The following is a 16,581-nucleotide window of genomic DNA, read 5'->3' on the forward strand; positions in this document are numbered from 1 at the left end:
GACTCAATAATTTTCCTTCTAAAAATTGAGATTGCCTAGATTAAAAAAATTTACTTGAAATTACAGATGTTATAAAAGAAAAAAAGGACAGAACACTCCTCTAATGAACTATGTCAACATGGAAAGCTCTTCGAGAACATAAGAGTTTAAATTAACTGTGTTTAAGGCAAAATGCCTTCCACTCTCAGAGAAAGAAATATGGAAGTCATTCACAAAATGTAGCAGATCATGTTTGTGTATGTGTATGTTTTTGTGTATCACGTTTTGATTTGTTATATGATTTCTTTCATTTATTTTAGTCTGACTATAGCATGACTATAGTAAAAATATACTCAATAGGAAAGTATATGTAGAAGCTATACAGAATTGTATGCAGTCGTGGGGAGGGAGGGGGGTAGTGGGGGGTAGGTGTGGGGGGGATAAAATATCAATTTTATGGCAGTGATTGTTAAACATTAAAAATAATAAATAAAAAAAACTTCAAATAAAAATTAATTAATTAATTAATTAATTAACTGTTTAAAAGATGCAGTTGGCTGCTTTGTCTTATCTTTGAAGGATATATGTTCAAAGTAGGAAGTAGAAGAAGACAGCAGAATCACAGAATCTTACAGTCCTGTAGGGACCTCAAAAGTCACATCATTAATGACTTTGTAGAGATCTGTTTTAATAGAGTGGTGGAAACAGAAATGAGGTTGCCAGACAGATTGTCAACAAGCTAGTTCCAGATACCAAGGAAATAAAATTACACAATGTTGCAGGGCATGTGCAGTCATGGTTAAACAGCTGAAATCAGAATGCCAGTCACTTGACTGGGGTAAGGATAGTTTGTATTTTATAAGCAAATAGTTGCCACCATTTTGTGGGACACAGGTATACACTGCTGCCCAGGACAAAAAAAAATTTTTTATTCCAGGGGACCTATCATGTTGACCTTTTAAATAACACAATGTATGGGGTTGTTGATCATTCATCTCAGTCAAGTCTGATTTACCATCTCCTTCTCCAACTCGTCTTTCAAGATGAGTAAACCTGGGCAAACAGAACTAAGTGACTTGCTAAGGTCACGTAGCTCCTAAGTGTCTGATGCTGTTGAGGAAGAACTCAGGCCTGTTCTCTATCCACTGCACCACATAGCTCCCCTAGGTACTGGAAGGTGATTTTAAAAAACGACAGCATATGGGGAAGATAAGTTGTTTGTGACACCACTCTCCTAGTTCTCTGATCTGTCTGACCACTCCTAAGTCTCCTTTGCAGATCTTTGTCCTCATGTAAACTGAACAAAGCTATCCTCCCGGGCCTTGTTTTAAGGCTCTCCTCATCTTCTCCTACACTATTTGTCTTGGTGATCCCATGAGCTCCCAGGGATTCAAATATCATTTCCATGCTAATAATTTCCAGACCTATTTATTCTAATTTCTCTCCTAATCTGTATCTCCCAAAGTTACAGGACATCTTCACCTTATGTCCTGAAGACATCTTAAACTCAACACATCCAAAACTATCATTATCTTTCGCTGCAGGCCCTCTCCTCTTGCTAACCCTATTCCTATTAAGGGCACTACTACCTTCCCAGCCACCCAGGTTTACAACTCTTCACTCTCATCCCTCCCAGATCCAATCTGTAGCCAAGTCTAGTCAATTCTACCTTGATATACACCCCCCTGTCTCCTCTGACATGCCACAGCCTGACCCAGGGTCCAAATAACCTCTTTCCTGGACTACTTAAACAGCCTTCTGATTGGTCAAACACAAGTCTTTCACTACTCAGCAGCCAAAGCAGTCTTCCTAAAATGCAGGTCATCCCCTGTCCAATAAACTCCAGTGGCTCTTCATCACTTCCAGGATAAGGTATAAACAATTTTAGCATTCAAAGCCCTTTGTAACAGGGACTTATCCTACTTTTGCCATCTTTTTAAACTCTCCTTCCTATCATGTAGTCTATGATGCAATGACACCCCCAAACATTTTTGGAATGTTCTCCTTACTCACCAACATCTCCTGCCCTCATGTCCCAGCTACCCTACCTCCTCCAGGAAGACTTTTCCTTGCCCACCCCACCCCTCACTCTCACTTGAATCTTCCCTTTGTTGATTGTTCCCAGTGTAATAACTAAATAATAATTGTTCCTTCTTTACCCAGGAGCCCTGAGGGTCTTCCCCTCCCAATTTGATTTTTTTTTTTTAATTAAAGGAGCCATCCCTTAAGTAACTTAAAGAAGTCATCCTGATGAATATCTGACCACTGGACCCAAATGGCTCAGGAGAAGAAGGTGAGGTTGGTGACCTTGCACATCCCTCACTCACTCAAATCAAAGTCAACTGCAAGTCATGTCATCATCTTGATGTCATGGTCCTCTTCAAGAATGAAGGTCAAACACAACAACCTGTTCCCAATTTACTACAAATAAATACTTTATAAATAATCTTCTGCATGTTGTCTTTTCCATGAGGCTGTGAATTCTTTGAGAACAGGGAGTGGGGTTTTTGTTTGTTTCTGTTTGTTTTTACTTTCCTTATATCCCCAGCGCTTTAGCTTAGTGCTTGGCTACTCTGTAGTGGACGTTTAATAAATGCTTGTTGACTGACTGGAGCCCTGTCTGTCTGTCTGTGTTCATCCTTCGTTTTCAAAGAAGACCACGACATCCAAGAAATGATGACCTATCACCATAATGGAGCTTCATCACCATAAATTTAATCAATCTAGCTACATAAATTTCTAGCTCTTTGACCTCCTCTTTGACTGCAAACAGCCTACTAACCTGTTCCAAACCAGCACTAATCAGTTTATAAAGGATGCTTCACCTTGATGATCTAATCAAGTAGATCCCACCATGGAGAAATTTCATCATTTTACTGAAAAGAAGATCAATTAGTTAGTTTTAAACTGCTATGATGATTTCTGTGCCAAATGACATTCAATTGGAACTTTGTATTGTATGTAATGAAAATCTAGGTGATCTACTTCCTAAAAATGAACTTGTTTTCTTAGTGATCACAGAGATCTGAAAATATATTTAATCAATGAATCTGAAAAGAGAGCAGATTGACCTGCAATCATTCAACAATAACAATAATAATGCATATACGTAGCTCTTAGCACCATCAAATCTCAACCCATCTTAAAGCAGTTTTTGGTTTTTTACTCATTTTTTTCTCCCACTTAAACTTATTTAGTTGGCATTGAGAAGGGAATTTTATAATACCGAGCCTAACTATGGAGTACAAACCATGAAAAGTTTGAGAGGTTGGGTTACAGGGAAATAGCAGATGCTTTTATTTCTTTAAATAGGCAAATGAAGAAGGGAGGATTTGAAATAGAGTGGCCACAAAACTCTTAATTCATTCATCATGTCTTTCCACAGAAATTTTGGTCATTAGCTATGTATCTGCTTTCCATCCCAGAAGTAATCAAAGAAAACTTGCTATAACCATTGTCTTTCTCTTAACAATTCACTTAAGCAAAAGGAAATCTTAAATCAGCCACACAGATCTATCTGAGGAATACAACTCTCTTGTTTGAGCTGTGACATGTGAACAGAACCAGGAGAACACTACGCACAGTAGTTACACACAGTAACGGCAGCCCTGTACTATGATCAACTGTGAATGAGTTAACTCTTCTCGGCAATACAAATATCCAAGACAATTCTGAATGGTTTGCAATGGAAAATGTTATCCACCTCCAGAGAAAGAACCAATGGAGTCTGAATACAAATCAGAGCCCACTATTTTTTACTTTATTTTTTCATGGTGTTTTTTTCTGTCTGTGTTTTCTTTCACAACAGGACTAATATGGAAGTATGTTTTGCATGACTGCACATGTATAACCTGTATCAAATTGCTTGCTGCCTAAAGGAAGGGGGTGGGGAGGGAGGAAGGGAGAGAATTTGAAACTCAAATTTTAAAAAAAGTAAATGCCATGAATTGTTTTTTTGCACGTAATTGGAAAAAGATAAATTTTTTTTTTAAAGTTAGAGAAGCATTGTGGAAACATGATAGCAGTCAATCTTTAAGTTTTCGAAAATCTGTTATGTGACAGAGAAATCAACCTTAATTCTACGTGGTCCCAGAGGGCAGAACTATGAATAGTGGGTAGAAGTTGCAAATTTAGGTTTAAATTGAAAAATTTTCCAAGAATCTAAAGGTGGAACAGATTCTTGCTAAGTGCTAGATTCCCCTTCATTGGAAGAATGAAAACTGAGGTAGTGGATGACTTTTCAGGTATTTTATAAAGAGAATTACATGATTAGGCTTGCTACACACTGAGATTCCCTCCAACTCTGAAATTCTGATTTTGTGAGTACCAGCATCATACTTGGACTTTCCATCTGTCTCTACATGACTGACCTACATTCCTTTCGGTGTATATAATAAATATACATATATGTTTACATATACATATATATATCATACATGCTAACCATGTCTTTCACTGTTTTTGAGTGACTCATAATTTTGATCTTCTATAATTACAGTGTGACATATTTTAACCATACTCACAAAACCAGAAGAAAAAAATTGTATTGAATGAAAAATATTATGGTAGTTAGGGATCATTGAAAGTGCTTGAGAATATATCGTGGGAATTGCTTGACTATATATATTTGTTAGAAAGGTTTATTTTCATTTCCACTCTTTTTTTTTTTTGAGTGAGAGGGGAAGTATCAGGGAGAGAAAACAAATAGTTAATTGAAAATAAATTTTAAAAAAAGAAATGCAGTATGTCCCTTCTCTCTTTCTTCTGTGGCCACTTCAATGACTGTCTGAGGTATCTGTCCAGTTACTGACATTCATCTAACACTTTACAAAGCACGGGCATAGTTCACCAGCATTCTGGTCATCTTCCTCCTCTACAAGGACTATAACCGTGACCTCTGATAAGTGAGTTTTCACCATATCTTGCCTGGAACCAGAGTACCATGCCACTTTTCAGCCATTTCCAAGCCATGAGACTATGTATATTCACTTCCTATCATCTCACCCCTTTAGACTTTCAACTCTAGCTGCCTCTTACATATGGTCTTCCTATATTTCCTGAGGCAGAAGTCAGCCTCAGGATCAAAAAGACTTATGTTCAAGTACAGCCTTTGTGAATGAATGAAAGGATGAATGAAGCATTTATTAAGTACCTCCAATGTGCAAAGCACTGTTGTTCAGTGGTGAGGGGATTACAAACAGAAAATTAAGACAAGTCTTATTCTCAAGCAGCTCACATTCTAATGGGGAGGCAAAATAAAAAGTTTCAGTGCAAATCTAATGGCCCATTATCGATGTTGTTCAGTTGTTTCGGTCATAACCAACTCTCTCCAATGCTGTTTGGGATTTTCTTGGGAGAGATATTGGAGTGGTTTGCCATTTCCTTCTTCAGCTCATTTTATAGACGAGGAAATCAAGGCAAACAGGGATAAGCCATTTGCCCATGGTCACACAGCTACAGTGAGACCACATTTGACCTCAGGAAAATGAAGCTTCCTGACTCCAGGCACAATACTCTATCCACTACTCCACCTAAATGCCTTACAGTCCTTAACATGCAGCCAAAAACAGATGGTAATGCCTCTTCTTTAATGTCATTTTCCCATAATAGCACCTACCTAGCAAGACTGTTGTGAGATTAAATGAGATATTTGTCTTAGCATAGTACCTGTGGTATTTTTTTGGTGTTGTTCATTCATTCATTCATATTCAACTCTTTGTGACTCTATGAACCACAGCATGCCAGGTCCTTCTATCCCCACTATCACTTGAAGCCTGTCCAAGTTCATGTTCATTGTTTTCATGATATTATCTATTCATCCTCTTGTCATCTCCCTGCCTTTTGCCTTCCGTCTTTTGCAACATTAAGGACTTTTCCAATGAGTCCTATCTTCTCATTATGTGGTCAAAGTATTTAAACTTAAGCTTCAGTACTTGTTCTTCCAAATCTCAATTAATTTCTTCAAGTTTTGACTAATTTGATCACTGTGCTGTCCAAATGACTCTCAAAAGTCTTCTCTAATACCACAATTCAAAAGTGTTGATTCTGTGGTGCTCAGCTTTCCTTGTGATCCAACTCTCACAGGTATACATTGCTATTGGGAAAAAGAAATCACAGCTTTGACTAAAGGGGTTTTTGTTGGCAAGGTGACATCTCTTTTTTTTTTTGGCATGCTGTCCAGATGTCTCGTAGCTTTCCTTCTAAGAAGTGTCTTTTAATTTCATGGCTACAGTCACCTTTAAGCCCAAGAATGCAATATCTGACACAACTATATCTTATTCCCTCCACCCTTTTTTATTCATTTGTTCTCTCCCTTTAAAACTTCACAGAAAGCTATGGACAATGGGGAGCCTTCATTCACTGGATCTTTCTTTCATGCATAGTGATTTCAAATTCTTTGGAGGGTTGTGGGATCTCAATCAATACATACTCAGTAGCATTCCACATATTCCTACCATCAACAGAATGCCACATACCAATGAGAAGTCCCTGAAGTAGCTCAGCACCTAAAGGGAATTCCTTTTCAATGTGGATTCTGTTGGAAGTGCTCCATGATCACAGCATAAACACCTTTTCTCATGCTTCAACAAAGATTAGATGATGTTTTGACTAATGTGAAATATATTTAATAGGAATTTATATGTAGCACCTATATCAGATTGCATACTGTCTTGGGGAAATAAATTAATTAATTTTAAAAAAAGATTAGATGATGGTTGAATAAAGTTACCTTTTTAATCAAATCTTACCAAGGAATTTTGTATCATCTTAAATGTAGGCATTAGGACTGCTAGGCGGTAGACCATGGAGTCAGGGGGACCAGAGTTCAAATCCAGCCTCAGACATTTACTAGCTATGTGACTCTGAACAAGTCAGGTAACCTGTTTGCCTCAGTTCCTCATCTGTAAAATAAGCTGAAGAAGGAAATGGCAAATCATTCCAGTATCTTTGCCAAGAAAACCCCAAACGGGATCACAGAGAGTCAGACATGAGTGAAACAGCCATAACAACAACCACGCACCTTGTTGGCTATACTTTTTAAGGCTATACATTTTTTATAATCATTTCAAATGTTTTTTTTAAACTTCATCAAATAATTTTATATTCTCAAAACCTCTGAGTTCAGCAGAAGATGCAGTCTACTACAGCACATCATTTGTGAAAATCTGCCTTGTTTTCTCTCACCTTTCACCAAGCATAGGTGCACAGATCATGGTCATAAATATTTGAAAGAGATGAGAAAGAGAGCAGGTGGGCTGTTCCATATTTATTGGTGCCTTCTCAGTTACCTTTTTTCCAGTAGTAATATTATCTGATTTTTTTTCAATATTTTTATCTTCTCATTTCCAGATATCTTGAGTAACGAAATGATTATTTTTCTTTTATATTAATAACCAATTGTTAAATTAAGATTAAGATTTTCTCTCCCTGTTTCCTCATCCAGAAACCAGTGCCTGTGAGTTATGCAGTCATTCTGTAAAGGACATTGCTGATAGATGAAATTGCCCAGATCCGAAGGGTACATGCTTTTCAACCTTCAGTGGGACCTCACGCAACAAGATGACCTTACAAACAGAATCCAATCTAAGGAAGATCTTGCCCTTAGGAGATAAGCTTCTGCCCTTGGGCCCTCCTATTAGAATTTAGGGTGACCTAGTTTATGAAGGGGAAACCAGCCAGAGTATTCTGGGTAGAGACTGTCCAGATTGCTAGAGGCAGCTCAGACTCATGATTAGTCCTTTCTGAGCAAAAGGACCTGAAGACTTTTTGTCCAACTCCTCATTAATATGCCTACCCCCTTATTGATCGTTAACCAATTAGAGCTGATTTCCTCTCTCAGGTACACCCCTTCTTCCAAAGGTTATTTAAGCACTGAATGTTCTCCAGAGGGCATCTTTGGTTTAGGAGAGAAAGCCAATGACCATCATCTTATTAATTTTTGCTAAACTATAATTAATAAACTGATATTAATTACCCAGAACTATGTCTCTTAAACTTTTCATTCATCACAGTAACAGTAGTCAAGGTACATTAAAACACTAAATAAAGGTTTAATTATATATAGTAGCCTATGTTAATTTCTACACTTAATTAGTAATTTGGCCAGTCTGGGTTAGGTATCAACATAGCTTATATAATTGTCACTTTTCAAGACTTTAATAAAATTGATATTGAGTTTATTCAATTTATGGAAAAGACTAAATAAATTAAGGACAGAAAAGGAAAAAGAAAAAGTAACTGATATAAGAAGTAATAAAATCAATCTTTGTAAAAGGATCAAAAAAAGAACAAAAACCCAAAATCAGCTTTTATGATCAAAGAAAATACTGCCAGGAAGACGCCACAAATAACCAATTACTAAACTGATCCTTATCCCAAGAGGCTTCATATCCACCTTTCAATTAGTATAGAAATAACAATCACAGCACTTTGCAGTATGCATAAATATAACCTACTTTACAAGAAAACAAAGGAAATGGCTCAGGGGATTGGTGTAATAGATTGTGAAACCTTTAACCTCAAGGTCATGTCACTGAATTTGGCCCAGGTTTGTTTATCCAATAATTTTTAGCAGATTCCAGCTGTTCTGTTATATACAGTACGGGAAGTGAACTGACCTCGATTTAATCCTTACCACAAAGCTGTGTGTGTATTCACCAAAGTATGCCAGTAAAGCTATTGGAATCTAATTAGAGAGATTAATCTATGAGCATTTTTTCCAGTATTAATCTAAAAAGTCCTTGAGCAGAGGATATGAGAGAATACACTAGAAAAATCATCAGCTGTGGTTCTGATGATAACTAAGTCATTCTGGCAGGAGATAAGAGATTATTTCTCTCTGAGGTAGGCAAGACAGAAGAGCATGAAACTCAATTACATTTAAGTATATAATAGTTCAAAACTACATCTCACCTTTTTCAGGAATGATAAAAATTATAAATTAGTAATTACTTTTCAGAATCTTTACAGTTTTATTTTATTGAGTTTTTAATTGGTTGCTTCCTAGTTTTTTTAATTGCTTGCCTACTAATTGATCTGCTCTTTCTCTCTGACATGAATATTTATAATTGTAATTTTTTTTTCCCTTAAGGACTACTTTAGCTGCATCCCATAAATTTTGGCATGGTATCTAATTACTACCATTTTAAATGAAATTTTCTATCTTTTCCATGATTTGTTTAGTGGTCACTTTGTTTAGTTTATATTGTTGAAGTCATGTAAAACATTTTCCTGGTTCTGCTTGTTTCATTTTTCATTAGTTCATATAAGTCTTCAAATGCTTGTGGCTCTGTCTTGCATGGACCTATGCTTTCTGGGTGCTGGTCTGACACTGTGCCCTGCCCAGGGTACTGGTATATTCTGCTTTCCTTCCACCAAGGTTTACTTCCACTCAAAGTTTTTGCAGAATTCTAACAGTCTTTTTGTCACATTAGGTGGACAAGTTTATAGTTATTTTTCTTTGGTTTTCTTCATCGTTCCTCCTTCTGAAGTACAGGGAGTCTGTGGGGGACCTCTAAGCCCTCACACAGTACCATTTTCCTATAATTCTCCTTCCTCTTCTCCACAGACTTTTTTTAATCTACTTTTTATTTTCAGTTACAAATTCTCTCCCTGCTTCCACCCCCTCCCCACCCACCTACTGAAAAGAAATATGATACCCATTATAGATATATCATGCAAAACATATTTACATATTAGCCATGCTGCCCCCCCCCCCCCAAAAAAGTGAAAAAAACGCTTAAATCTGCACTCAGGGTACATCAGTTCTGCCTCTGGAGATAGCTAGCATTTTCCATTATGAGTTCTTTGGAATTGTCCTGGATCACTGTATTGATCAAAGTAGCTAAGTCATTGGCAATTCATCATTATTACAGTTAAACTAAGTACAAGGTTCTCCATGTTCAGCTCTTTCAGCTCATAAAAGTCTTTCCAAGTTTTTCTGAAATCCTCCTCTTCATCATTTCTTATAGCACAATAGTATTCCATCACAATCATATACCACAATTTATTCAGCCACTACTTGTGTACAATTTTGCTTTCCTTTAGGCACAATTATAAACCGTTCTCTAAAATGATTGGTCCAGTTCACAACTCCAAAGGTACATTAGTGTCCCTATTTTTCCATATCCTCTTTAGTATTTATCATTTGTCTTTTCTATCATGTTAGCCAAATCTGATTAGTGTGAAGTGATGTCAGAGTTGTTTCAATTAACATTTCTCTAATTATTAGTCATTTTGAGCATTTTTTCATGATTATCGATAGATTTGATCTTTTTCTTCTGAAAAATACCTATTTATCAATTGCTTCCCCAACATCTTTTTAAGAAAAAAAGCTGAAAAACAGCTGCAGATCTGCCTTGGTAACAGAAGTATCCTCATAAGGAACTAGTTTGTACTTATGGGAATGCCGATAATCTCTGAAGTTCCTTGTAGTTCAAACTCTATAATAATTATGAAATCATACATCTAAACAAAATGCTTCAATATTTATATTTCAAAGGAGCTATCATATAGCATTGATTTAGATGCTCTATCCAGTGGTGCAGAACTCGACCCAACCACTCCTTCCTATCCTATAGAATTCTTTTCCATGAATCCCCAAACATCTGCACAGAGAAGCTATCTACCAAATCTCAGGTAAAGGGAACCTGAGGCTACAGAATCCAAACAGGAAGTAAGAACCCCCTCTCCAAGTGCACCCCATCCCAACTTTTGTTTGGAGACCTCTCAAGGGAAATGTAGCAAACAAGCAGGAAACTCAGGCTCAAGGTAAAAAACTTCAAGCAATGTAGAAGTCCATTTGACTTCGGAACTGCTTTCAACCCTAAGTCTTCTTAGCAGGCTGTATGTATTTCCTATTAGCAGGAAATATATGGGAAAAAATATGATCTGGTCATAGCCTGAGTACTGCACAGCTTATTTCCATTCATTACAATTACGTGCTTTTAGGTCTGAAAAGTGGGGCAAATCTTATACTGGTCTATTCGGAGAAAACCAAAGCACTCTGGTGAATCCCCCAGAAGAATGGATTCCTCCAACTGGTCAAACATAATACTACTATATACTCATAAAACTATGTTTACTTATGATAATAGTATTGGTTCATTTTTCATTTCTCTCTACCCTTTCCAAAAGAATATGCATACACTGAAACTATATCAAAAACTGAAGCTTGCAATACTTTATAAAACCATGTAAAATGAAGTCCATCAACATATGAGAGAAATAATTTTCTTTCAAAATATGAGGAAAGATAGTTTGCTTGTAAAAGTGACCAGTATAGAAAAAGTCCACAGAATATCCCAGTTAGCAAAGTCCACATGCTTTGGTTAATAAGACAAAACCTATAGTGAATCTTACTTGGTGTTTTTAAATTTTTCTTTTTTTTTTTTTTTTTAAAGGCCTCAGAGGAAAGATCTCTCCTCTATGGCTCTTTTGGTAAGAAAGCCAGCAGATGTCTGTCTGGTCCAAAGGGAATTACTTTTTCTCAAGAGAAAACAGCTTAAATAGGGAAAGGACAGCCATATGCTGACTATGCAATGCTTAACAAATGAAATAGGGAAGCATGCATTACAATGGAAAGCTGGAGGGTTTGAGTAACTCAAATTACTTTTCTTTAAAATTCAATGTAATTAAGGTCAATTTACATATTAAATTTAGCTTATGTAAAAGGCCTGACATATTAAATACACAGGACAAAAAAAAGAGAATGACAAATTTAATAATCAATAACATTATATGAAGGAAAACAGATCAGTTAAAATTTTTCTTAAATATATATCACTCTTAATTGGCCTAATCCCTAAGAAATTTACAATGCCCCTTAGAAGGTTTAATTTAAAAGCTTAAGTCTGACACAACTTAGTGAACCCAATAATGCTTCTTGGTCACAGAAATCTGTTCTCAGTTTTCCAGTCTGATTGCACCACTCAAAGTTCATGGGTGCTCTGATTTTTAAATACAACATAGAAGTCCAAGAAAACATTTCACAACTCCTCTCTCTCCCTTTATACTGGCTCTCAAAACCTTAAAAATCGAAATTTTATCAAGAGCTAGCAGATATCCCTTCAAGCATCAATGAATGATTTTATTAATTCTGCCAAGATACTGTTTCAAGTCAGAATGGTGCAGTAAAATGGTATACCCAAGGAACACCAATAATTTTTTTTGTGGCACAGATAATACTTTATCAGCACTGCTACATCATAATGACACTATGAACTATGGTCTAAGCTGGCTTACATTTTTTTAATACAACCTGATTATATTTTTAAAGGATAATCAAGAAATACAACCTCTTCTTGATTTCTAAAAATGTAGACTAATATCATTGCTCTGCAAAAAAAGCAATTTAAGATATTACATTTTGGAATATATTTGATATTGACAATTTCTAATGATCAGAAATTTTGCTTGTTGATTAGAGCTGTAAAATATGATTTCAAAAGCAAATAAAACACTAATAAATGCTTTTAAAAGCTTTACCAACAACTATGTTTGAAACCTGAATCGCCTACACTTAATTTGAGTTATCCACTAACATTTTTAATAATGCCTTAGTCTTCCTCTGTTTGAGTCCTTGGGCAGAAAAAGAAAGTATACTTTGAACATCTTCATACCTATGCCAATGAAATGTTAAAAAAAAAAAAGTAAGTAATATGCTGAGAAAAAATACTTTAGCTATAGATATAATAGTTGGCTCTGCTTTCTGGGCTTGCCTGTATGTACATATAATTATTCTCTTGGGTGCAATTATTTTTCTAACTTACAAAGTCTTATGCTACAATTTGATAGGTAAACCAGAACAGTATGATTCATGGTGATTGAACCTACTACCTAAAATTTTGTTTTAGTCACTTATCACCTCATTACCCAAAACAGTAACCTACAAGTACTTTTTTAGTCAATGAGCTAAGATGGCAAAAAACAGAAATACAGTGGCACTCAATCTGGGACAGGGAAACAAATATTAAGAAAATGACCAGTGACCAAGAATCTGGTTTGTAAGGGTGAAAATTAACTCCCAAACAAGTTATACTAGTTAAAAAAATATTTGTAGTATATCCTAGTCAAGTCATTTTTTTTCAAATAAACACATCAGTTCCTAGGTGTCTTCAATGAGATTTTCTTACTTTACTGTTCAATAGTACTCTCCTTACTTATCCACATAAACCACCATTCTTAGAAATTATATCGATGACTAAATAAATTAACATTACCTTAAAACATTCTGGAAATGAAGAATGCCTTGCTTATTTATGTGCAGCAAACAATAAATTTTGATCCTCAGGAGACTGATAATATTTTGGAAAGAACAATACCATTTATGTAATACGTTAAGGTTTCCAAAGCACTTTATATATGTCATTTCATTTGATCATCTCAAAAAACCTGATGCTAGCTGTTATTTTTAATCTGTATTTTTTAGTAGAAGGAAAGGGGTTCACTGACTTGCCCAGAGTCATAAAGCCAATAAATGTGCAAGACAGGATTTGAGATTAGGATTTCCTCATTCTAAGTCCAATTCTCTATTACAACTATTACAACACCATACTGGAAAATATTTAAATGAATGTCCCAATTAATATTCCTAATTTTGGGTAATTTTTGATGAAATGGATCCCTAAGTTTTAAAAGTTATGAGAAAAATATTGCAAGCAGATGTCAAGTGAAGTATACTGGTAAGCTTTTTAGCTTCTGAGCAAAAAAATGTATAGAAAAAAACTTTATTGGACAATAATTGTCTCTTAAAAGCCAAATTACACAGTACAGTTTTTAAAATTTGTGTTCACCAAAGGACTTTTATACATAGTCTTTGATCACTAGAGTTAAAACCAGAGATATTTTGAAGAAGAAAAAAAATCTACAGTTTAAGGCCTCAGTGCTAGTACTGTCACTTTCATACAGATTTAAGATTCTGACAATGAGAAATAATTGAGAAAAAGTAATATGAAGAGAAAAAGATAAGTAGACACACACAGAAAAACAGAATGAGACAAAGAGAAATTCAAGATATCTTTTCTCATTTACAAAGTTTGTATATTAGACAAAGTGTCATTTCAGACAGCAATGGCCTCAAGATGTCATCTTTTACCCTTTGGCCATACCCTCATCTTTCTATGACATTCTGTCAAATCACTTCATCTACTGAGTCTAAATTACAACTGGCTAGCCATCCTTCGGATCTGTGATATGAAACATTAGCTCCCAACGTAGCCTGTCTATATCCTCCAGGATAGGATCCAAATTACACTCTACAGAAAGTAGAACATAACAGTCTGTAAACTTGTAGGCAAGTTTCACACTGAGGCTCCCTCAGAGAAGCTTTACATCATGCCCCATGGCCACAAAAGCAATACTTAGACTTAAAATATAAAAGAATTCTGAAAGCTGTAACATATTTTATTAGGTGCTCAAGTCTCCCACCCTTCAAATCATTCTTCAATAAAAAATTATTCAAAGGAAATAAAGGTTAATTTGTTTAAACTACTATGATACAACTTTGGTTCCAAGTTCTCATTTCCCCCAATCCTAATTCTTGATCCTGTTTGTCAACCCTAGTTTAGGGATTTTACTTAATTTTTTAATTTATTTTTCTTTTATTTAGTTAGTTATCTATTTTCCCTTCCCCTCTTCTATTTTCCCTCAATCAAATGGTTATTTCAAAATCTTCCCTTTTTTTTTTTACCAAGTTTACATGTTCATTAGTTTAATTTCTTAGTATCACTTTTTCTAAGATGTATTTCTTTGCTTTGTTTTCTTCACAAATTCTTTTCCTTTCCAGTTCGTTTTGAAATTTTATTCCTTCTTCTTGGTCTATATACCTTTATTCTTTAACATTGTTTAGCACAAGAGATTTACAGGCTCTGAAGACCAGATTTAAGCTGTTTCTTCACATAAGTTTCTATGTTATTGCCTTGATTGATCGTGCCAGGTGAGCCCCTTTTCCTGTTCTATCTTAGTATCAATCTGTGAAAGAAGCAATCTTGCAAAGAAGCAGTACTGCATATGAAAAATGATTGTCTCCCAAATCATCCTACCCTTCCCAAAATTTATGTTTCTTCTCGATTTCTGTGCCATCTCACTTCTGTGTCTATCCTTTTCCCTCACCTTTTTGGTGTCTCCCTCTTGGGAACTCACACAACGGTTCTCCAGAGTTAAGAGATTGAAAAAAGATGAGGAAATAAGATGGGAATAGGCAACGATTATGGGACTGTTGAAAGACAGGCACACTGATAGACCACTGGTGAAGCTGTGAACAGGTCAAATCATTCTGGAAAACATTCTAAAATTATGCAAATAGTCACTAAAATGACCACACTGCTCACTCCAAAAAGGTCAATGACAAAAAGAAAGGCACCACATAAATAAAAATAATCAGGGCAGCCCTTTTGTAGTAGCAAAGAATAGGAAATAAATCAAGAAATGGATAAACAAATCTAGTCATATAACTGAATACTACTGTGTTATAAAAAATGATAAATGTAACTATCATGAAGTATCAGAAGGCTTACATGAAGCAGCGCAAAGTGAAGTCAACAGAACAAGGAAAACAATGTGGATACTGGCCATAATAATGCAAACGGAAATAATAATCAATCAAAACTGAATGCTGATAAATTACACTGGCCAAACTTGATCCCAAAGAAGAGATTGGCAAAGACACCCTTCCTCTACTTTGCTGCCGAACTGGGGAGCAATAGATGCTATATTTTTTGTTGATATGTTGACTGACCCTGTTGAATTTTTATCACCCTCTTTTTTAATTCTTTATTATAAGGAATGACTCTCTGACAGTGAGAGAGAGAGGAACTTTGGTAAATATGGGTAATGTAAAAAAAAAAGAAATTAATAAAAATATTTAATGGAAGAAATTTAGCCTTACTTCTACTATAAAACACTGAAAGCACTGTCAAGGGTTTCATCTATGCTGAATCCAAAAAGGCTTACAGACATCTGACCTTCAAAAATTTCCTATTATCATTAATGTCTGACATATTCATCCAATTTTTATTTCAATGAAATCTAATCAAGGCTATTTAAGACAGAGATCATGCACACACATTCAAAAGATGACTGAATGTAATCACCACAACAGTGTATAAATTCTTAGAAAATGCCAAAGGCTGCTCATAATAAAAAGCCAAATAAAAGATTTTAAAATGTTTAGGTATCACATGTAATAACTACCAAAATTAATGAGGCCCACATATCACTACTCAATTAGCCTGTAAGCTGTAAGAAGGCAAAAATGTGTGGTTTTTTTATCTTTGTAACTCCGTTGCCTTGCACAGAACGGGCAATTAAATAAATGTTTGGCATACTGAATTACAGTGCTAAAGCTCTAGATGGATTCAATGTTAAATGCATCATATGAAATCTTAAGACATTACTACAGAGTTAACCATAGAGTTTATCCAAATAGCATTAACCAACATTTTAATTAACAATGTACACAATTAAGAATGGCTTTCATACCTCTCTCACTGTCAGTTCTTATCCCTTTTTTGTCAATATCTGGATTCTTTAAAGTACACTCAAACTTGTTAAGTATAATTTTACTATTTATATAAGAGAAGATGAATCCAATTCTCATACAAA

At 35.3% G+C, this 16,581-nt stretch overlaps 1 protein-coding gene across 5 annotated transcripts in view; it reads right to left on the minus strand.

Moving 5' to 3' along the window:
- ROBO1 (roundabout guidance receptor 1) overlaps positions 1-16,581 on the minus strand; it is a 1,297,074-nt gene that overhangs the window by 362,723 nt on the left and 917,770 nt on the right. The gene's annotated exons all lie outside the window — the stretch shown is intronic.

Source organism: Notamacropus eugenii, chromosome 6, assembly GCF_028372415.1.
Source record: "Notamacropus eugenii isolate mMacEug1 chromosome 6, mMacEug1.pri_v2, whole genome shotgun sequence".
Classification (NCBI taxonomy): Eukaryota; Metazoa; Chordata; class Mammalia; order Diprotodontia; family Macropodidae; genus Notamacropus; species Notamacropus eugenii.